Source organism: Esox lucius, chromosome 8, assembly GCF_011004845.1.
Source record: "Esox lucius isolate fEsoLuc1 chromosome 8, fEsoLuc1.pri, whole genome shotgun sequence".
In the NCBI taxonomy this organism is placed as follows: domain Eukaryota; kingdom Metazoa; phylum Chordata; class Actinopteri; order Esociformes; family Esocidae; genus Esox; species Esox lucius.
This window is the reverse complement of record NC_047576.1, coordinates 34,096,359-34,119,434: the sequence shown is the minus strand read 5'-3', so window position 1 is coordinate 34,119,434 and position 23,076 is coordinate 34,096,359. Positions and strand designations below refer to the sequence as shown.

Genomic DNA, 23,076 nt, shown 5'->3' with positions numbered 1-23,076 from the left:
AGTTAAAAGAGATAGGGTTAGTGGCAGGCTAAGATGAACATACTGAACTGAGAGAGAATGAAAAAGGAGACAGATCGGGACAGAGAAACAGAGTGATCCACTGGGTTCAGACGGATAGCAAAAGGCACCTGCAAACCTGACATTATCAGCTCCAACAATATCTAAAACCAAGCATACCCAGTTCACACCCAGGTCAGTTCAATTACCATTTTGGATCAAACCAGCTTTTCAGACTTGTGCTGATTTTGACAGATATTGAAACAACCACCAATTGCAGCAAAAAGCCTTTGCAAATGGGGCACGCAAATGGACACAGTACACAGTGTGATTATAGTGTACTCACTGGGCTGTGAGTTCATCGACGTAAACTGACATGCTCATGCAGAGATCAGTGTATTTGCTCTTGAAGATGGAGAGCTTTTTCGAGCCTTGGAACGTGTCAGGTATTGGAGTACACAACTACACAACCTTACACCCACACACACACAGTGCAGGCTGTGTAACAAGATACACTTCGCCACTGGGACACAGTGCATGTCCGAGTCCAACACAGGCAAGGCCAAAGCATACCGAGAGAGAGAGAGCGCCGGGACAGCTATGAGCCAGTACAGAGACAGCACGCAGTACAGAACCAGCATGGACACAGAGACAGCACAAAGACAGAATCTGCACAAAAGCAAAGCCAGTACAGGGATAGAACCAGCACCGAGACCATGCCAGTACAGAGACTGAACACGCACAGAGACAAAGCCAGTAGAGAGATTGAACCAGCACAGAGACAAAGCCAGTACAGAGATTGAAACAGCACAGAGACAAAGCCAGTACAAAGATTGAACCATCACAGAGACAAAGCCAGTACAGAGATAAAACCAGCGCAGAGACAAAGACAGTACAGTGATAGAACCAGGGCAGAGACAAAGAGAGTACAGTGATAGAACCAGTGCAGAGGCAAAGCCAGTACAGTGATAGAACCAGCACAAAGACAGAGCCAGTACAGAGATAGAACCAGCACAGAGACAAAGCCAATACAAAGAGAGAGCCAGAACACATAACACCACAGAAATATAGCTAGCATAAAAAATAGCAGAGACAGAGCCAGTACAGAGCCAGAAAAGATGCAGAACAGCACAGAAACATAGCGAGCACAAAAGGCTAGAGCTGAAACAGAACCAGTACAGAGCCAGAGCCAGCAGAGAAACAGATCACAGAATTACATTGTCTATATAAAACTGTTGACCTTGAACAACACCCCGCCTCCATAAATAAACAAAAATAGATTGTATTGGCTGGTTAACAGATGCAACACAAAATTGTCAATCTGTATTGGCCTCAATAAAGCAGATTGGTGCTTCCCTTGTTTCTCAGGTCCATTAAATATCCTCAGTGATGACAACGCACCTCATAGAGAAGCTGTACATTATGTACCAAGCGTATAACACTTTTATTTGAGTAGTAAGTACTGATCTGAAGCTGGAAAAGAGAAGTAATTCACCAACATTTCTTATCTACCCATGTTCTACAGAGGTTTTCTAACACACAGTTCTTACGTACTACAGTAGCTATGCTGGTCTATTGTACATCCAACAATGTACTGATTAGGATTCAAATCTTCTCAACAAAAAAAAAATCTGATGGGAAAATAAACTTTACAAAAAAAGCTAACATTGAACATGTGTCTGAAAAACCAACGGGGTAGGGAAAAAGAGTGAAACAGACAGTATGAATGCAACACTTCTCCATATCAAACACATTACATATGGTGGAACCACAAATCTGCTAATCCTGGTTATGTATGCTATACAACAGATGTTGTGTAACTTCCTGTTCAGCCAAAGAACTACAGTTTCCAGCCCTCTCTCCAGGCCTGTAATGTAGAGGCTGTAACCTCCGCCCCTCTCTGTAACTTTAGGGTTTACCCAAGAAAACAGTCAGACACATACTGGGGCCTCTTTCCTGCAGGACTGGAATGATATGAAGCAAGGAGATGTTTAGGAGTTAAAGTTTACAGTATACGTCAGGCTCTCATAGGTCCCTGTGGATCAAAAGTAGCCAACTATCTGTCTTCGAGGGTGGGGAGGAATAGGAGAGGGGAGTATTCTGTGTGTGGCAGAAAGCCATCCTGAGGCCCAGAGGAAGCGTAAATGGACTGTGGAGGATAGCGGTGCTATCCTCGCCGGACTTGACCCACCTCAACAGGCTGTCCCACACAATGCTATTCTATCTAAATCAGTTCACAAAGGCTCCGGAATGTATAAAAGGTTTGTGTGCTGCTCACATTCCATAATATAGTAACAGAACTTTTGAAAGAACATCTGAAGACTCTAGCATGAGGGGACATTTCTTTGCATACAAAATCAAAATTTTGCTCTCACAGAATGAAAATAACTACATTACGAAATACAGATGACACAATATATTCCATGTTTGAGAAATGTATTTCAGAAACTATCTTCCAATAGAATCTTAACTAGAACACATCATTTTCAAAAAACTAAATAACTGCTCCAGTAAAAGTGTAAATAATAGATCCCAGAACATGCACACACGTGGTAAATGGCTAGCTTTTTAAATTAAGATATATTATTATCCATCACCACCACAACCACTATGGATGTTACAAAAATGACATTACTAAAGAAGGATACTGACAATAAAAGACAGAAAACATTTGAATAAGCTCTTTGAGCCATTTGGCTAAAATGCCATATTGGACTTCAGCAGTGCCACTTACACAATAATTGCCAACATTCATGCAACTTCCTACATAGACTGGTAAAATAATGTATTTCCTCCAAAACAGAGAGGTTACAGATAATGAGGAACATGGTTTAATTTGGAAATCATTTTATTTTTGGAGGTCACAGGTTGACTTTTGCATTGTTTTGTCCACATGTCTTTACTAAATAATCATGTGGCTTGGTGACCTTCTATTCCAGTAAAAAAAGCTGTGTTCATGTTTTCACCCTTGCCACTGTGACACAAAGGTCACCTGTTACCAAATCCTTCCCGACCAAGTTCAAAAGAGATCATATTATCAGCATTCCAGGGTTATAGATATTATTCAGAGAAAATTAGAGCTGCTGCTTGCTGCTTTCCATGAAACTCAGACAAAATGCTAATGACACACTAATAGATTTGACTTTATATATTACATGTCTACATTACAATTCTAATTTAGATTTAATTGTAATACATAACATCAAAATAACAATAATGCTATGATGACAATACTGTCCAGAGGTGGGGTACATTATTCACATTTATGAAAGTCATTCACATTGCCCATTTCTATAAACAGCTGACGACTTTGTTGATTTACCAGACTTGTTGAGAACAGATCCATGCAATGGGGTGAAGCGGTGACTACATGTACTGTAGACAGAGTTGCAGTAAGTCACCATAGTCTCCTGCAGGTTTTTATCTTTAGCTGATAAATCTAAATCACTAACCAGTCAAATTCCTGCTAGTTAGTTACGGGCTAGTGAATACAGTACAGACTAACCATGGCAGTGTGTGGTAATTCAATATGCCGATGGCCCAACAACTAATAACATCTTTCCCGGGGTCTTGGCAAGACTGCTGGGAGTGGGTGTGGGGAGAAGAGCGGGTCGATTAGTGAGAGAATTACACAGACTTCAAGATCAGAGTTTCCGCACATGAGGGTTGTGCCTCCCCTAATGTGTGCCTTGATCCATAATGTTTGTGTGGTGTGTTTATGTATGTGTCTGTTTAAATGTGACATAATTATTCAGGGTGTTATTCTTGCTAAACAAATCAGGAGAATAGACTGGGAGAGTCATTACATACTGCCGGCATTGTAAAAAGTTAATTAAGAAGTTCCTCTACAGCTAAACAGCCCATTAGAAACAGGCTCACAGCCCACAAAGCAATGTTACTGTAACCCTAAACCTTCCCAATAAACCTAACCCCAATGCCAACTTTCTGCTAAAACTCAAATGGGAATGAAAGCCAATATGTAAACAAGAAACCAGGCAAGCCTAGTTCAGCCAGCCCGCAATAGAAAACGCTGCCACCTCGAGATTCGAACCCAGGTGACACACGTGAAAGGCGGTGTTATCAAGCACTACCCCACGGAGCTGAACATTCCCCGGGTGTCAGTATAGCTTCTTGTCTCTTTTGCCACTGGCCGTTTTAACAGTTAATTGGCCATTCGTGAATGACACTGATACAGTTAAACTGACTAATGTTTCTTACTAAGTTTACCTCCACCACAAATAGCGGTTATGTATTGCGTTTGCCACTGGCAACGATAACTAACTTTTTAATCAAGTGAAAAGACAAGAGAATTGTGGAATCTACCAGAAATAATTGTTGTCGTTTTAACAGTTTATTAGCCAGTAATAGGCTTACTAGTATATCCTAACTTCCTAGGAATAGTCATAAGAATTGAGCAATTGCTAACAAGACTGAAGATGAACTATTCCATGCCAGAAACAGCCGCAATATAACCGTATACAGTTTCAGTTTTCTTTCATGGTATGCAGCATTCTTTACTTTCATGGCATATCAACATACTTTTTTCTTTCATTCGTGAATGACATTGATACAATAACTATTGAGAAAGGTGATGATAACTAACTTTTTCATCAGGTGAAACAAAAATAAATAATTGTCGTTGTTCACAATAGATTTGAATTGGAGCCTTCCACGCGGTCTGGCAAAAAATGCCATTATGTCCCTTTGAGTCATTGTTGGTGTCCATTTCCGTGCCCCATTTGCAAAGCTGTCTATCTAAATATGTAGCGCTCTCACTTAGGGAGAGCAGGTTTGAGCTAGCATGAGGATCACATTGCACAGGAAGAAAACAAACATTTAACCAAACTAGAGATAAGTGGCTGAGATTTGTTTCCATTTGATGTGTGAACTGAATGTAAGTGTGGATTCTAATGACAATCACTGGATGGCATTCACCTGGCATTCACAGATGTCTCTTTCAGTTAATCTAATTCCAGGTGCACTGTCTGTATGTAGTTCTGCGGAGAAAACTTGCTTTATGCAGTGGATGACTGAAGAATGCTTACATAATTAAGAAAACTAAACATTAAGAACTGTCTGGTCTGATCACGACCACTCTCCAGGGGGTAGCAGTGGATGCGTCAGACACTACTATTCACAAACTTCAGAGGCTAAACTGCAAGGTGCAAAATCAGTAGTAATCCTTAAAAACAGGATGACCTACAAATGACCAAGAGTCTGTCGTTTTTGTGGATAATTGAGACAAATGTCTCTGAAAAAAGGAACTAGCATACAAACTTAAGTTAGAGTTATGTTTTTGGCATGTATAGCTGCCACTGGAATTGTCTCACTTGTCTCCTTTAACGAGGTAACTGCTGAATAGGAAAAATTCTGAAGTGCACAGAAAAATCTTGACTGCTCAAGCATAACCAAATGGACTCCAGGCTGGTGATGTCAATGGGTCAAAGACTTCAGGCAGTCATTGAATGCAAAATCATTTACAACCAATTCCAAACATGACAATACATAAACTATTTAAGATAATGTTCATATTCCAAATTTCTTTTGGTCGCATGAAATGGAGAGGATTACGTTTTAAAAGGGCTGGAATTACGACGTGTTTCAGAGTTTATGGATGTAAATACCCTGAGATTAAAGCTGACAGTCTACACTTTATACCACTTAATAATTGTTTCATTTAAAATCCAATGTGCTGCAGTACAGTGCCAATACTATTAAAAAAAATACTTGTGTCACTGTCCAAGTACTTATGTACTCCACTGTACATTCCAATCGATTCTGGGTTCTCCTATTCTGCATTTTTCTGTCGATTTTCGCTACGCCACAAAGTTCTATCTAGCTCATGGTTGGGCAATCCTGATCCTGGAGAGCTGCAGGCATTTGTGTTTTTGACTGAACTGAACAGGTGTGTTGAATCTAATAAGTAATCAATGAATTTAGCAGCATAACGACAGTTGGAACAAAACCTTCCAGTATGCCAGGAATAGGGTTGCCTACACATGATATAGTATGTCAGTAAAGGGGGCTAAATGTAAACCCCTATTTTCCACAAAAAAAATGTGTTTGGCAAAAGGGTAAGCTGGCTAGCACCAATTCTGAAGTCCTTGACTTCAGTATGTGAAGGCTGCTTTGATTGCAGCAAGAACTCCGGTTAGTGAAGGGGCTGTGGCATCTGACTCTAAAGGCGGCACCCTACACTGGCAGGGTATCCCCATTTTGAATGAAAGAATCACAATATTTTGTTTTTTATTGGAACCTGCCTCAAAAAAAACAAAAAGGGTAAAAAACCCAAGCCAGCCGGCTAAACAAAATCAGAAGCTAATTTAGTCAGTAAGTAAAAATAATATGCTACAAATGTTAGTGGGAGCTCCTACAAGTACAAAAGTCATAAGCTACTCTTACCACTTGGATAGTAAACATAGCTCAAGAAAACAGCTACATTGTACAGGTGCCCCGATAGGAAAAATTTGCTGATTTCTGATAAGCAATATTATCCTTGCAATTTCTGCAGATGCATTGGAATACCAATGTTTTCTTTTTAGTGTCTTTTTAAGCATTATAGCATTACGTTTCTGTGACCATTAATATGATATAAAATTACTTAAACATGTTTGTATCTATTAAGCAGGCAATATACAACACTCAAGGCAATATTAATCTGCCTACTGCGGAAAGCTAAATTCTATGTGACAATGAACTCAAAATAGCCTCAAAGTTGTTGTATGGTCATTGGTGACTGAGCAGTTCTGCAACAACAAACAGTCCTACAGTAGAACAGCAAACAGATTCACTGGAAACAGATGTAATGGATGCATAAAACAAAAGAGCAGGCGCCTACTGAACCATGAATGAGGTTATACGTGGTCTGAGCTGAGTTAACCACACTGTGCATGTCTTCAGCAGGCTATTTCACATATACTACAGTTGAAAAGCTTGGGGTCACTAAGAAATGTCCTTAAAGGAAAGCACATTTTTTGCAGAGTTCTTCCTAGTTTTACAGTGTCTGTGTTCTTTTGCCCATCTTAATCTTTTTATTGTCCTGTCTGAAATATGGCTTTTTGTTTGCAATTCTGCTTAGGAGGCCAGCATTCAGGAGTCACCAGTTCACTGCTGACATTGAGACTGGTGTTTATCGGGTACTATTTAATGAAGCTGCCAGTTGAGGACCTGTGACTGTTTCTCAAACTAGACACTCTAATGTATTTGTCCTCTTGCTCAGTAGTGCACCGGGGCCTCCCACACCTCATTCTATTCTGGTTAGAGTTTGCGCTGTTCTGTGAAGGTAGTAGTAAGGGGTGTGTAGTAACGCATTACAAGAAATGCAAATGAGTACAGTTTCAGAGGAACAAGTACTTTTGTAGTACTTTCTGGGGCCTATCAAAAGGTGCTTCAACAAAGTATTAGTTCAAGGGTGTGCACACTTATGCCACCAGGTTATTGTGAGTTTTTTTAATTTTATTCTTCCCCCTCAAAGATTTCTATTTGTTTTTCAATTGAATTGTTTACGTTATAGGTCACATTGAAGGAAAAAGATTCTGACAAGATTTATCTTTGTCTTATTATTTTACATCACAAAAACCTGGCATTTTAACAGGGGTGTGTAGACTTTTTATATCCACTGTATGATGGTCTTAATTTGCAAGAATCTTATTTGCCACACAGATTAATAATAGAACTACAGTATTATTTATTTTTGCAATTGATTTAGTTTTTCTATTCTGCATTACTGTAGGCTGACTCTGGAAAACAAATGCCTAGTCAAACACTAAAGATGCAGTTTGCATTTGTACTTTCTTAAATAATTTTCCCTTGTTGTTACTATGGTGTTAACGTATTGAGCAAAATATGTAACTAGTACTCATGTAATTTTTTGTCCAAGTACTCTTTTTACTCTTTTACTAGTTTTTTCACGTGGTACTTCAACTTTTACTTGAGTACATTTTGGGACGAATAACTGGACTTTTACTTGAGTACAGTGACCCAAACTTTTGAACGGTAGTGTAGGTAATGTCTTATTTAGCAAAACTTAACATTTTCCCATCTCTTTCTTTAAATACAATCAAATGCAAGGCTTTAGGTCCAAATAATGTACAAAAAAAGGCTAAACTAAATGAAGATCGAGCGGGACTACAAAATACAGTGACTCTTGAAAATGTATGTTTGTCCCTGTTCCTTTTTGTCTGTGTTGCAAGTATGTCTGTTTCGTTTCTCATCCATGACTTGTGAAGCTGTGCAGAACAGCGTGTGATTGTACACACTACTACAATGAGCACAGAAACTTGTGTGCAGCTTGGGCCACGGTGGGAAAATAGGTCTTATTACTCTTCCTGTTTTCTAATGCATTTTCTTTTCTGAGAATAGTGGGTTCTGCTAGGTATGCTTGCACCTGCAAAGAGAGGAAACTTTCAGTTGCTTTTACTCCAGTAGCAAAAAGCAACATGATTATGTGTCTTTCCCATTAAACGAAACATATTGCTACAGAATACTATATTATTATGCACAGCTGAAGTGCGTGTTCCATACATCCCAATCTGGACTACATTTTTCAATAGCCTTGGACATGTTTCAATCCCAATCTGCTAAAATAGCAAAGTGGGTCGGTTCAAACCAAGAATCAGCTTGGCGAAGGGAGGCGCATTGCACATGCAAATAGCTTGAAAATAGTCTGTTTATCAGAACCAATTAAAAAACTTGCACAAATTCAGGACGCATATTCTACTGTAAATGGCCTCCTTCCCAGATCAGTTTTTGCTGTGTACTCAAATGGTCACGTCAGCCAGGCTAGAAAAAATGTCCCCCAAAAGATTTGGTCCCCCTGAGGTTAATAAAATATAAAAACAGAATGAAATAAAATAATGGAATTATTAAAAATTGAAACAATAAAATAAAATAACTTTACTTAAATAAAATAAATAACTTTACTAAAATAAATTACTTAAATAACATGAAAATATTTAGTCACTAAATGAGGTTGATGTCTGGTCCATTGTGGCAGTAAATCCTCTTATGCCAGAGTAAGTATCTCAGACCCGGCAGGCCAGCTGTCAAGAAGCTAGGAAGCTAGCAGGGGGTAGGAAGGTAGTGAAGTGCAGGAGAGCAGCGTGGGGTTGGGGTACTTTTCCACTACCACACAGCTTCCCTCCCTAGATTCACATGTTTAGAGTCACACACACAAAGACACACAAACACAGACACATGCATAATAATCTCTCCCAGAAAATGAGAATATTAGATCATATAAACTCAGAAAATCCTCTTAGTCTGAGTCTTATTTGTAAATCAATAGAGTAATGCAGTGGTTGCATTACATGCATTACAATAAAGTATTACATGCATCTAACATTGCATTTGTAAACATGTTTTATGAACTTATAAGTTATGTTAATATACATGAAACTAGGAATGTGTGAAATTATAATTTTTCCTTAAAGTTTAAACTGGCACTTTAGTATTGGTTTTCCATTAAAAAAAAGAAGAAACAAATCAAGTCATCAAAGCCGCACTATACTAAATTCACCTTAGAGCCTCTGTGTTGCACTTCATAGGTGACTGGCTATTCGGCTAATCAACTGAAGACGGAATTAACATTTCAGACAACTCTGCCAAGGCAAGGTAATTGAACGTTAAAATGAGAAGGACCTGCTAAAGCCCCAATCATATAGGATTCCTATTGAACTAATATTCTGAATGGAAATTAAATGTAGAAATTGCACAGTCAAAATTCTGTATTCTTAATTATCCTTGTTTTAGTTAGCTAGCTTAATCATCTATTGTTTTGATGCTGTCAAGGCAGCTACTATGTAGCTTTTCCAAGAAGAGATTATAAATAACAAGCTTTAGTTTAGATATCAACCAGATTTGGTTGATATCTCTCTCCTTATGTTCTCCTTATATATGCTCTACAATATATGTAATGGGTCAATATGTAAGATTTGTACTATATTACCACCATAAAAAATCCGCAGTTAATGTTTTAAGTTAATGTTCCAATTTATATATATTTTTTTACAAGATTTGTCAGAGTGACTGACATTTACATCCATTCTATGTGAAACATTTTAGTCACAGTTTCTCAATATTTTGTTTTCTGGCATCTCTGCCAAGATGAGGAAACAGCAGCTGGTGGGCTTACTGTTCATTTCCCAAACCTGGACCACTAATTTCCTTTCATTCTCAGATGGTAGGATGTAGGTTGACCACTGTTAAAACATCTAAATGCAAGACAACGGGTTTAGGAACACTTGCAGAACCTTTTAGATCAGCTGTTAATGTTGCCTCCCACCCTGTGCACATGCACTGAATTTGTTCATTTAAGCGCAGATACTGTAGCATATTTATTTAACCTTTCACAACATTCTGTTATGATGCAGGGTTGTTATATGAGAATCAGGTAATATTTAGCAAAGAAAATATTTCCATATTTAACTTAAGCAGTACCACATTCTTGTGATACAGGCTACTTGTGAAAGTAGATACATTTTCTGGTAGAGGCCTAACCATCATTTGCACACATTTGAGTCTAATTTGCACACATATGAGTCTAATTAAAGACGTTCTCTCTTGCAAATTTAGTATAATATTTGTGGGCTGTGTGTCAAGTAAAAAGTTTGAACACAACAATAATTCCATCATCCCCACAGTGCACCACTCTGCTAGACTGTCTCCTCTTGATAACTGAGTACAACAAATGTTACAAACACACAAAGTCAAAATGTTTATCTACGACAATAAAAAGTCAAGCAAAATAGCACTTTATTTTTGTGTCATAATGTTGTATCCAATTTTTGCAGTGCATCAACATTTGATTTGAGCCAATTGCACACCTACTTAGACAAATGCAAATTGGAATCTTAATTTTTTATGACTATAACATTTCTTGCCTATAATAATCGAATTTCTGGACAATTTATTGGTGCATCCGTAGTCACAAATCTCCCATCTCCCACCATAGCAAAACAATTTCAAACCACAATGAAATTTGGAGATACAGTATAGCCTACAGCATGTTTTTTAAGCTGAATAAAAAACATTATCACAAACTTTATTCTGGGGACAATAAAAGGCCACTTTTAAATCTGCAGTTTTGTTGTACAGATGTCTGAATTTTTTTGGAGCATGTAATTAGCATGTTCACTACAGGAATGTCAACCAGAGCTTTTGCTATATAAGAAACTGTCTGCATCCAAAGGCTATGAGTTTGCGCCTAGGTCAAGGACACACCTTGTGTTTTAATATTTAAAAAAATTGCAAACTCATTCATGTAATGGTTGATGAGGCAGGACAAGCGAAGGGAGAACGGAGGACATATAATAAAAGAACTTGATCTCTAACAAAATGTGAGGTTCTGTGTTGTTTGGTTTTGCATTTGCATTTTTGATCTTGAATGTACCCTGTTCTGTTTTCTTTCTTTGTTTTTCAATGTAGCCTATTCATTTGTCTTTTTCGTTTGCACCTGTGTCTCGTTTACTCCCCCTACATTTCTGTGTTTGTTGTTATTCATTGTGAGGTATTGTTTGTGTGTTTGCAACTTTACTAAGCCTGTTTCTCTGAGTGTTCTCTTTTTTTTTTGTCTTAGAATTTTTTTGAGAGTCTATTTTGGTATCCCGACCCTTGCCTGCTTACCTGACCGCCTCTCTGGATTATCCCCTACTGTACTTTGTCGTCTGATCAGCATTGATACCCAGTTACCAACCTTCTGCCTGCCCTTTGACTTCGTTCCAGCCTGTCCCATAATATACCTTTGCTACTCCCTAATAAACATCCTGTGCTCTGTGCTTGGATCCATCCATCCAACCTGCTCTGGTTGGATCCAAGAATGCCACCTTTAATTTCTGTCTGTTTCAACACTTCAACTAAGAATAACAGCACTGTCAGAGTTCCATTCCCCCATTTAATTTTTGTATTGGGACATTTTTAAACGTGTTTCTAATTGATCAGGTGTTTCCTGTTGCATTAATTGTTTATACATGAAAGAGCTGTGAATATTTAGAATCAGTTCCAGCCTTTATTTTGCTTTTGGAGTCTGTGTTTGGTGTCAGTAGACATAATCCAACATGGGAGCTGTCTGTAGAAGAAAAGCAAGCAATTTGGATGCTAAAAAGAAAGAGAAACTTAATTAGAACCATAGCAAAAGTTGGACATGACAAATCAAGAATTAGGAATGTCCTAAAAAAATAACCAAACCACTGGTGTCTTCAGCAAATGCCAATGACCAGGTTAGCCAAGGAAAACAACAGCAGCTGACGACAAAAAATATACCAGAGTGGTTCAGTGGAATCACCAACAACCTCCAGAATGATGGGGGAAATTGGTCATAATAACTGTTCATAGAAGACTTCAGTATCAGAATTACAAGGGCTACACACAATACACAAATACCTGAGCAGTACCAACAAGAAACCAGGCAAGCAATAGAAAGTGCTGATCTCTCAAGATTCAAACATGGATCGCCCATGTGAAAGGCGGTGTGTCGTTAACCATGACACCACAGGGCAGTACATTTGCAGAATGTCAGTATAGCCTCTTCTGTCTATCCTGAATCCTCTTTCGCCACGGGCCATTTTAACAGTTAATTGGCCATTCATGAATGACATGGATACAGTTAAACTGACTAACATTTCTTACTAAATTTACCTCCACCACAAATAGCGTCTATGTATGGCGTTTGCCACTGGCCGTTTCAACAGCGTATTAGCCAGTAATAAGCTTTACCGGTATCTACTAACTTACTGGAATAGTCATAAGAATTGAGCAATTGCTAGCGAGTCTGCAAAAGTTATTTCATTTCATGGCATAAGAACGTATTTCTTTCTTTCATGGCAAAACAACATACTTTTTTCTTTCATTCGTGAATGACATTTACACAATATCAATATCAATATCAATAAAGGTGACGATAACTAACTTTTTCATCAAGTGAAAAGACGAGAGAATCGTGGAATCCACCAGAAATAAATAATAAATGTTGTTCCTCAATAGATTCGAACTTAGGTCTTCCACATGAGAGGCACTGTCTTTAATCCCTACGCCAGCCCAGTGAGCGTAGCCTGCGAGACGATATGAACTCGGTACCTATAGATCACAAGTCCCCTCCTCTAACCACTACGCTATATAACAAGGGTAAGTCAGTCACTCAGTAAGAGATATTTGCTCTTCTTGGCCGGCTCCGCTTACGTGGTCAGGCGAAAATATACAAAATTGGAATTTGTTAGGCAGGACAGAGATCAGCCAATTCAATTTTGGAACAATTTGAAAGACATATGAGATGAACAGTGAACCTACATCAAAGTGATGGGAAAGCAAGTGTGGAGAAAAAAAGGAACGGTAGATTATCCAAAGCATACCACCTCATCTATGAAGCATAGTGGAGGTAATGTCAAGGCATGGGCATGCATAGCCTTTGGAATGATCAGTCCTCTGTATTGATGATGTAACGATAGATGGCAGCAGCAGAATGAACTCAGAAGTGTACAGAAGCATCTTGGCTACCAATGTACAAGAAAATGTCCCCAGACTCATTGGGTAGCGCTCCATAATGCAACAGGACCACAAACACACTGCCAATGCAACCAAGGAGTTAATCAGGAAAGAAGTGGAAGGTTTTAGACTGGTCAAGTCAATGTCATGATTTAAATCTGAATTTACAAGCTTTTCACTTAAGAGGAGACTGAAGTTAGGAACTCCCCAAAACAAGCCACAGCTCAAAATGGCTGAAGTAAAGGAATGGCAAAGCAACTCAAAGGATTATAACAAGAATTTTGTAAAGTCAATGGGTTGCTGACTCATTGCTGTTAATGCAAGCAAGGGATTTGCAACTAAATACTAGCTTTTATACTTCAACCACATGTAATCACACCAGCCCAGGATATCCACATCCATCTTTTTTACCAGTTGGATCATCTGAGACCAACCAACCAGACAGATAATGAAACTGTGGGTTTGCATAGCAAATTAATTTCTACACAAACTGTCAGAAACCATCTCAGGGAATCCTCTGCATGCTTGTCATCCTCACCAGGGTCCAGACCTTACTGGAGAATGTATCATTACCAACTTCAGTGGGAAAATGCTCAGCTTTGATGACCACTGGCACAATGGATACTGTTGTCATTTCTCATGAACAAAGTAGGTGGGGTTAAACCCAGCCTGGCTCTCATTTGTTACAATGCAGTGATGCTGAGAAGCCAAATAAAGCTTCACAGATAATGTCATACTTATAAACCAAATCCATTTTCACTGATTAATGGGTTCCTACATTAGTTCCCACTTCCAAGTCTCTCAATAAATGTCTTTCTTCTTTTATTTTTCCTCACTCTGTTTCTTTCTGCCAAAACTGGCAGAACATTGTTGACCTTGAGTCTGTCTCTGTACTCAGCTCAATTATTCACACTGTGAAAAGTTAACTTATCTCACTCTTTCTCTTTCTGGAGACTTTTCCCCTAATGCAGCAACTTTCGGTCCAACAGGGGAAGCAGGCAAGCCCACTCATCAACCTATGGACAACATTCTTTCAAAAAGTAGGGCAAAAAAACTAGTACATTTCCTCATGGTCCTAACAGACACAATGACACAAAGAAAATTTTAAAAGAGGAAGAGGACAGATGATGTTGTTGAGACAGACAGACAGCATAGATAAAGAATGCTAATTCAAACAACAACAGGACAGGCCTAGCCAAACCCAACACAAACCAACGATTCCCAATTAAGCATGAAGGAGACAGAATGACCAGACATCCCCACAAAACAAACAAATGACAACAAGAGATCCACCTAAGTTCCAAACAAACAGTCCCGTGTGGTTACTGGTAGTGGTTAAGCAACTCTCCCTTCTTTATAGAAGTCTGTGTCCACGATAGAGAGGAGAGGAGGAGTGGAGAACACACAAGGGAAGAAGAGAGGGGAGATGAGAAAAAACAACAAGAAACCAGGCAATCCTAGTTCAGCCGGCCCCCAATAAAAACCCTTGTTGTTGCCCTCCGAAGATTCAAACCGGGACCGCGCAAGTGATAGGGTGTGTCTTTAACCACTACGCCACCAAGCAACACATATACCAAGCGTCGGTATAGCCTCTTGATATTATATAATTTGGTCACGCATTAACACAAGTTTTAATATTTCTTTAGACACCATTAACCATTGCGTTAAACTAAGTAACATTTCTTATTAAGTTTTCCTCCACCACAAATAGCATCTATGAACTGTATGGCTTTGCCACTGGCTGTTTAAACAGCTTATTAGCCATTCGTGAATGACATTGAAAATCCACCAGAAATAGTCACAATATAACAGTAAAAGGTTTCATTTTAGGCTTATAACGTAGCTATTTAACAAGGGGTACTCAGTCCAGTCCAGTCAGTCAGTAAGAGACATTCGCTGTTCTTGGTCGGCTCCGCATACGCGGTCCGGCAAAACTTTCCTTTTCAACTTTTTTGGAAAGGAAAGAAAAAGATGCAGTGGTCTATTAATTTTTGCCAGACCGCATAAGCAGAGCCAGCCAAGAAGAGTGAATGTCTCTTACTGAGTGAGTGACTAACTTACCTACAATGTAGTGGTTAGAGAAGCAGACCTGAGGCTATAGGTCCGCGTTTGGATCTTCTCACACTCTAAACAAAGTATGCGTTATGAATTATTCCGTATAGACAAAAACTTTGCTGGTTATAACCTTCAGTATCTACATTAGCCTGAAATAAAACAGTTTATGGTTATATTGAGGATTTGTACAAACACTTAGCTGGCTAGAACATTCAGTAGTTACGTTATAGTAAGCCTTAACTAAAACTGTATACGGTTATATTGCAACTGTTTCTGGCATGGAAAAGTTCATCTTCAGTCTTGCTAGCAATTGCTCAATTCTTATGACTATTCCTAGAAAGTTAGTAGATACTAGTAGGCCTATTACTGGCTATAAGCTGTTAAAATGGCCATTGGCAAAAGCCATACAGTTTACAGACTCTATTTGTGGTGGAGGTAAACCTAATAAGAAAGGTTAGTCAGTTTAAAACAATGCTCAATGGTGTTGAGCGACAGATGAGATGTGTAGTGTCGTGGCGTTGTGGTTAAAGACAGTGCCTCTCATTCGTGTTTTCACTTGATGAAAAAGTTAGTTATCATCACCTTTATTGATAGTTATTGTATCTATGTCATTCACAAATGAAAGAAAAAAGCATGTTGTTATGCCATGAAATGAAATAGCTTTGGCAGTGTAAAGTTCTGACTCGCTAGAAATTGCTCAATTCTTATGATTATTCCAGTAAGTTACAGTAGTAGATACTGGTAAAGCCTATCACTGGCTATTATGCTGTTAAAACGGCCAGGGGCAAATGCCATACAGTTTATAGAGGCTATTTGTGGTGGAGGTAAAATTAGTAGGACACATTAGTCAGTTTAACTGTCATTCATGAATGGCCAATTAGCTGTTAAAAAGGCCAGTGAAAAATGATATGCAAAACTTTGCTGGCTACAATCTTCCGCAGCTACGTTATGGGAAGCCTAAAATGAAACTGTTTACTGTTATATTGCGACTATTTCTGATGGATTTTCTATATATATCTTAGGATTACTTCAGGACAAACACTTTGCTGGCTATGATTCTCTTGTCTTTTCACTTGACGAAAAAGTCTGTTATCGTCACCTATATTGATACAGTAGTTACTGTATGATACAGTAGTTACTGTATCAATGTCATTCACAAATGGCTAATAAGCTGTTAAAAGGGCCAGTGGCAAAAGCCATACAGTTCATAGATGCTCTTTGTGGTGGAGGAAAACTTAATATGAAACGTTACTCAGTTTAACACACTGCTTAATGGCGTGTAGTGATATATTAATGGCTAATAATTTTTTTAAATGGTCAGTGGCAAAAATCATACAGCTCACAGATACTATCTGTGGTGGAGGTAAGCTTAATAAGAAACGTTACTCAGTTTAACACAATGGTTAATGGTGTCTAACTAAATATTAAAACGTGGAGTTCTATTAATGCGTGACAAAATTATATAATGTCAATAGTCTATATTGATAATCAGCAAATGTACAGCTCTGTTGTCTAGTGGTTGACGACACAGCCTTTCACATGGGCGACCTGGGTTTGATTCTTGAGAGGGCAACACTTTCTATTGCGGGCCAGCTGAACTAGGCTTGCCTGGTTTCTTGTTTCCAGAGCTGTATTTGTGCACTGTTCTACATTTTTGTGAGTGTGGCTACATATTTCTGAGTCACATTTTATAGATCAGTTTCACATGGTCTCCAGAACCCATATATATTTCAAATGTACTTTCAAAATAACAAAGCGCATAATTACTTGTATAAATAAAGAGTTGGGTAACAACAACACAGCTCAAAAAAATTCAGGGAACACGTAATATCAATATCACCTGTTTTGGTGCAAATGAAAGTGACAACAGGTGCACTGTCAACAGCAAGACAACCTCCAAAAAGGAAACGGTTTTGCAGGTTGTGGCCACAGACAATTGCTCTCTCTTTTCTCGTTTCTTCTCTAGTTATGCATTTTGCTAGTATCTCTACTGGTAGCATGGGGTGGTACCTGCAGCCCATTAAGGTTGCACAGGTAGTCCAGCTCCTCCAGGATGGCATATCCAGGATGGCACATCCATCCTCCAGGATGGCAGAGAAGGTTTGCTGTGTCTCTTAGTACAGTCTCAAGAGCATGGAGAAGATACCAGGAGACGGGCTGTTACACGAGGAGAGCTGGACCGGACTGTAGAAGGGCCTCAACCCAGCAGCAGGACCGATATCTGCTCCTTTGTGCGAGGAGGAACAGGAGGAGCACTGCCAGAGCCCTACAAAATTACCTCCAGCGAGCTACTGGTGTGCATGTTACAGTCCAAACTGTGAGAAACAGACTCTACATCCTCTAGTGGGACCTGTGCTCACAGCACCATGCAGCTCGACTGGCATTCGCCAGAGATAACCACAATTGGCTGTTCTGCCATTGGCGCCACATTCTCTTCACAGATGAGATGTTCACACTGAGCACATGTGGCAGACGTGAAAGAGTCTGGAGACGCCATGGTGAACATTATGCTGCCTACAATATCATCCAACATGACCGGTTTGGTGGTGGGACAGTGATGGTCTGGGGAGACATGTCCTTGGAGGGACTCACAGACTTCCACGTGCTAGCCAACGGTACCCTGACTGCTTTTATGTACAGGGATGAAATCCTCAGAACCATCATCAGACCTTACGCTGGTGCAGTGGGCCCATGGGTTCCTCCTGGTGTAGGACAATCCCCGGCCTCATGTGGCCAGAGTGTGTAGGCAGTTCCTGGATGACGAAGAAATTGAAGCCATTGACTGGCCCTTACGTTCCACAGACCTGAATCCAATTGAGAATCTCTGGGACATGATGTGTCGGTGCACCTGAAGCCGCCAAGTAGCACCACAGACTGTCCTGGACAAACTGATACCCTGATCCTGGTCTGGGAGGAGATCCCCCAGGACAGCATGCGCCATTTCATCAGGAGCATGCCCAGATGTTGTTGGGAGTGCATACAGGTACGTGGGGGCCATACACACTACTGAGTCACATTATGAGTTGCCATGATGAAATTCACACAAGTTGGAACAGCCTTGTTTACCTAGATTTTCGGTGTGTGTTTGAATCCAGCCCTCAATCGTTTGGTAATTTTGGTTTCCATTGGCCATTGTTATGTCATTTTGTTCTCAACGAATTACACAATGTTCAGTAAATATTTAAATCTGTAATGTATTTCCTTAATTAAGATCTGATGTGTGATTTAAGTTGAGCAGTGTATAACATAGAAGACCACAACTAGGAATATTAAAATATAGCTCATTACATGTGTTGCTTATTTCATACTTTTTTTGGTAGGTACTGCCCTGTTCAACCTAACAAATTATCTGAAATTAGGCCGAAATACCTATCAAATCCGTAGAAAAAGGATAGATCTAAAGATGAAAGAACCAGCATGGGTTGATAACATGATAAGGATTGTCCCTTTAGGTTCCCTTAAAGTTTTCTGTGATCTAAACTTGACTACTTTAAAGCATGCCTTATTAAAGTAAAATGTCCAGGTTTTAAACAACTACACGCAGTGCATGCTATAAATAATGTGTGGTGTGCACAAAAAAAGTATTTTGTCTTTGCTCTCTTGAGCATTTGATCTGACCGAACAGTGTATGTCGACAGAATCAAGTATTTCTCCAACATTTCTTGGGAGGTGTTGGAATCAAATCTGAGGGTTTCTGGCCATGTATAAACATAGGCTGATTTCTACATCCATCAGCTGGTTTTATCCCAGCCCTGATTCTGCACATTATTACAAACAAATTGTTTTATAGAGGCATTACAGAACGCCTTTCTCAATGCCAATAGAAAGAGAGAGTAGTAAACACTGGTGGTTTCACACATGCGCCTTCTTTTCAGACACAACAAACGCACACTCGCATTGTGTTGGTGCTCTGGGTTGACTGATAATGGCTGGTGACAGCCTGAGTGTGCCCAGTGAGGACAGACCCTGCCACTGTCTCACTTCTGTCTGTTAGAAGAGGGCATATCAACACCTTGTCAATGATAAGAGAGGGAAAACACAGGACGGAGTGCTAAAGGAGAATAGAAAAAGAGAGGAAGACTGATGTGTTGAGAGAAAAGACAGTCAGGCAGAAAGACAGAGGTGGCATGGAAAATTAGACGTGGTTTTGGTTACAGCTTGATGGTGACACCACCTCAACAACCACCTCTGAACCCTGACTTGAGTGTGCCTACATACTTGGGTAAAAACATTCACATTTCTTCTTTTCATGCCAGTGGCACACATGAAATCATCTCACCATGTTCAGTCATTTAAGAGAACATATGACATCTGATAAAAGACAAACGAGAACACCAAAGAAGAGGCAGTAACAGAAGTAATTCAAACCAGTATCCAACAATCGAGAGAAAGACAGAGAAGAACCACAAAAAAGGCACCTTCGGGTTTCTCCTTGAAGGATCCCCAGGGCCAAAATAGAACCCCAAACTGTCTCTCCTTTGTAACACTTAGCCTTCTCTCTGACTTAGCAGTAACAGCTGTCAGACTGGATCTATTAACCACAAGCCTATAAACAACCCCACATCCCATTAACCAAATATTACGCAATAACCGCACACTGAGGTTGTTTAGGAAAACCACCAAATGACAAGAGAACCCAGGAACAAACAAAAAGCAGCCCATACAATTATCTGATATTTTAAGACAGCTAAAGGGGTGTCTTCTTCTCAATCCCTTTAAAACAAAAAGTTTAAAGACTTGTTGCAAACATGATCTTAAACATACACAGACTAACACATACACTGATCAACCATAACATTATGACCACTGACAGGTGAAGTGAATAACATTGATAATCTCGTAATCATGGCATCTGTCAATGGGTGGGATATATTAGGCAGCAAGTGAACATTCTGTCCTTAAAGTTGATGTGTTAGAAGCAAGAAAAATGGGCAAGCGTAAAAGATCTGAGCGACTTTGACAAGGGCCAAATTATGATGGCTACACAATTGGGTCAGGGCATCTGCAAAATTGCAGCCCTTGTGGAGTGTTCCCGGTCTGCAGTGGTCAGTACTTATCAAAAGTGGTCCAAGGAAGGAAAAGCGGTGAACCAGCGACAGGGTCATGGGCAGTTTGGCTCAATGATGCACGTGGGGAGTGAAGGCTAGCTCACCTGGGGAGTGAAGGCTGGCTTGTGTGGTCCGATCCAACAGACAAGCTATTGTAGCTCAAATTGCTGAAAGTTAATGCTGGTACTGACAGAAAGGTATCAGAACACACAGTGCATCGCAGTATGTTGCGTATGGGGCTGCATAGCCATAGACCAGTCAGGGTGCCCATGCTGACCCATCCACTGCCAAAAGCGCCTACAATGGGCATTGTTGCAGAACATGGGTACCCTATCATAGCAACGGTATTCCCTGATGGCATTGGCCTCTTTCAGCAAGCTAATGCGCCCTGCCACAAAACAAAGATTGTTCAGGAATGGTTTGAGGAACACAACAATGAGTTCAAGGTGTTGACTTGCCCTCCAAATTCCCCAGACCTCAATCCAATCGAGAATCTGTAGGATGAGCTGGACAAACAGGTCCGATCCATGGAGGCCCCAACTCACAACTTACAGGACTTAAAGAATCTGCTGCTAACATCTTGCTGCCAGATACAACAACACACCTTCAGAGGTCTAGTGGAGTCCATGCCTTGACAAGTCAGGGCTGTTCTTGCAGCAAACGGGGGACCTACACAATATTAGGCAGGTGGTCATAATGTTATGGCTGATCAGTGTATTTCAAATACTTTACTTAGAGCCAAAAATCAAATGTACATCTAAATATCACATTGGTCTCTGTATGTATGGACATTCAAGGGTACAGACATCTCCTCAGCTTGGCTGCACACCACAGCTAAAATAGAACAATACCTAGCCAACTGCTTTGCCCTAATCATTAGTAGGCCCACAAATGTGGAGGTCACTTACTGCAAGCTTGTGTATTAGACAGAGACTTGTTAAATATGAGTACTGCCAGCCTCCGCCCATCATGCCCTCTAGAATCATTGTACCCCTTGGTGAAGATGAGAAAAAAGGCTTATAAAAAACTGCATTGTTGTTCATCAGCTTGATCATACACTCAAAGTGAGAGAAATCTACACCTAATAAAACTTTTAAAAATAGATACTTAATCAAGAAATACATTATTCTCAAAAATATGCGTCATGATTACAGTGCTGCCATAGAAAAAGAGGCTAATATCTGGATTTATGTTTTCACAGATCGATTTTTATAAAGTCTAATTCAAGAATAATCTCAAAATATTTCAGGAATAAAGTCAACATCTTATTGTGGAATTAAGTGATGGTCTAAGCAATAAGCACTAAGCTATGCTAAGATCAGTTAAAGTAGCACAGACTGTGGGATCATTACACCAGTGAGTTTGGTTCATTATCTGTCCCTTGGAAATGACATTTCAAAAGAAGGAAATAAAAAGTTTGAAAAGCTTTTGTCAGCCTTTTGATTTTGCCAGATTTTCTGTAACAATGAAATGTAAGCTGCAAGGTAAGGAGACCACCTAATTTTAGCTAAGCATTTCTGAGTAGCATACTAATTCCTAACATGCTGGCATGGAGCATTTAACCACCAATGGTATGTCCCCCTACCTTCATATCATTCTATTTCATGTTTAGAGTATACCAGCTGTATTTTGCTAATCTATACACAATGTCAAGCCCTTGTGTTATTGGCCACATTGTCATTGTGTGCTAGTTGCTGTAAATGAATACTATTTAATTAAAATATATGAAAATTCTAGCACCAATTAAAAATAAATTCTTACATTTTAAATCATTATGGAGCACTTACATTTCCAATTTCTATTATTACCAATAAACACAGAATGGAGCAAAATACAGTGTTCTTTGAAGAAAACATGACACAGAATGCACAGGACCTCAGACTGGAGAGAAGATTAATCTTTCAGTACAACAATGACCTAAAGCACACATCCATGACAACACTGGAGTAGCTTTGTGACAAATCACTGAATGTCCTTCAGTGGCCAGGCAACGTTCAGACTGGAACTCCATGGGCATTTGTGTGGAGACCTGAAGATGGCAGTTCACCAACACCACCCATCCTATCCGTCAGAATTTGACAGGAGCTACAAGAATGGAAGAAACTGCCCAAATCCAGATGTGCAAAGCTGGTTGACGTATACCTGTGAAGACTCAAAGCTGCACTGGCAGCCAGGCGCTTCTACAAAGTCCTCAATAAACGGTCTAAATAGACATGAGATGTTTATATTTTTTATTTTCAATAATTTGGCATAAATGCAATCATAAATATAAATGATGTCTATAACACAACAGTGTTGCGTCCAAAGAAGCTGTATACATTAGTGAGAGGTACTCATGGATGGAAACTAATGGCTAATGATTTAAATAAATTGAAAACATAACATACAGCATGAATAAAAAGATTATTCTATTAGATTTTTCTCATGTAATTCCTAGGTGCTAATAAGCATAATACGTTCACATGAAAATTCTTTAACCAATTTTACAACCCTGTTTCCC

General features: G+C 39.5%; 1 protein-coding gene across 3 annotated transcripts in view; it reads right to left on the bottom strand.

The window, feature by feature from the left end:
* rxrgb (retinoid X receptor, gamma b) overlaps window positions 1–23,076 on the bottom strand; it is a 51,658-nt gene that overhangs the window by 18,093 nt on the left and 10,489 nt on the right. The window lies entirely within an intron of this gene.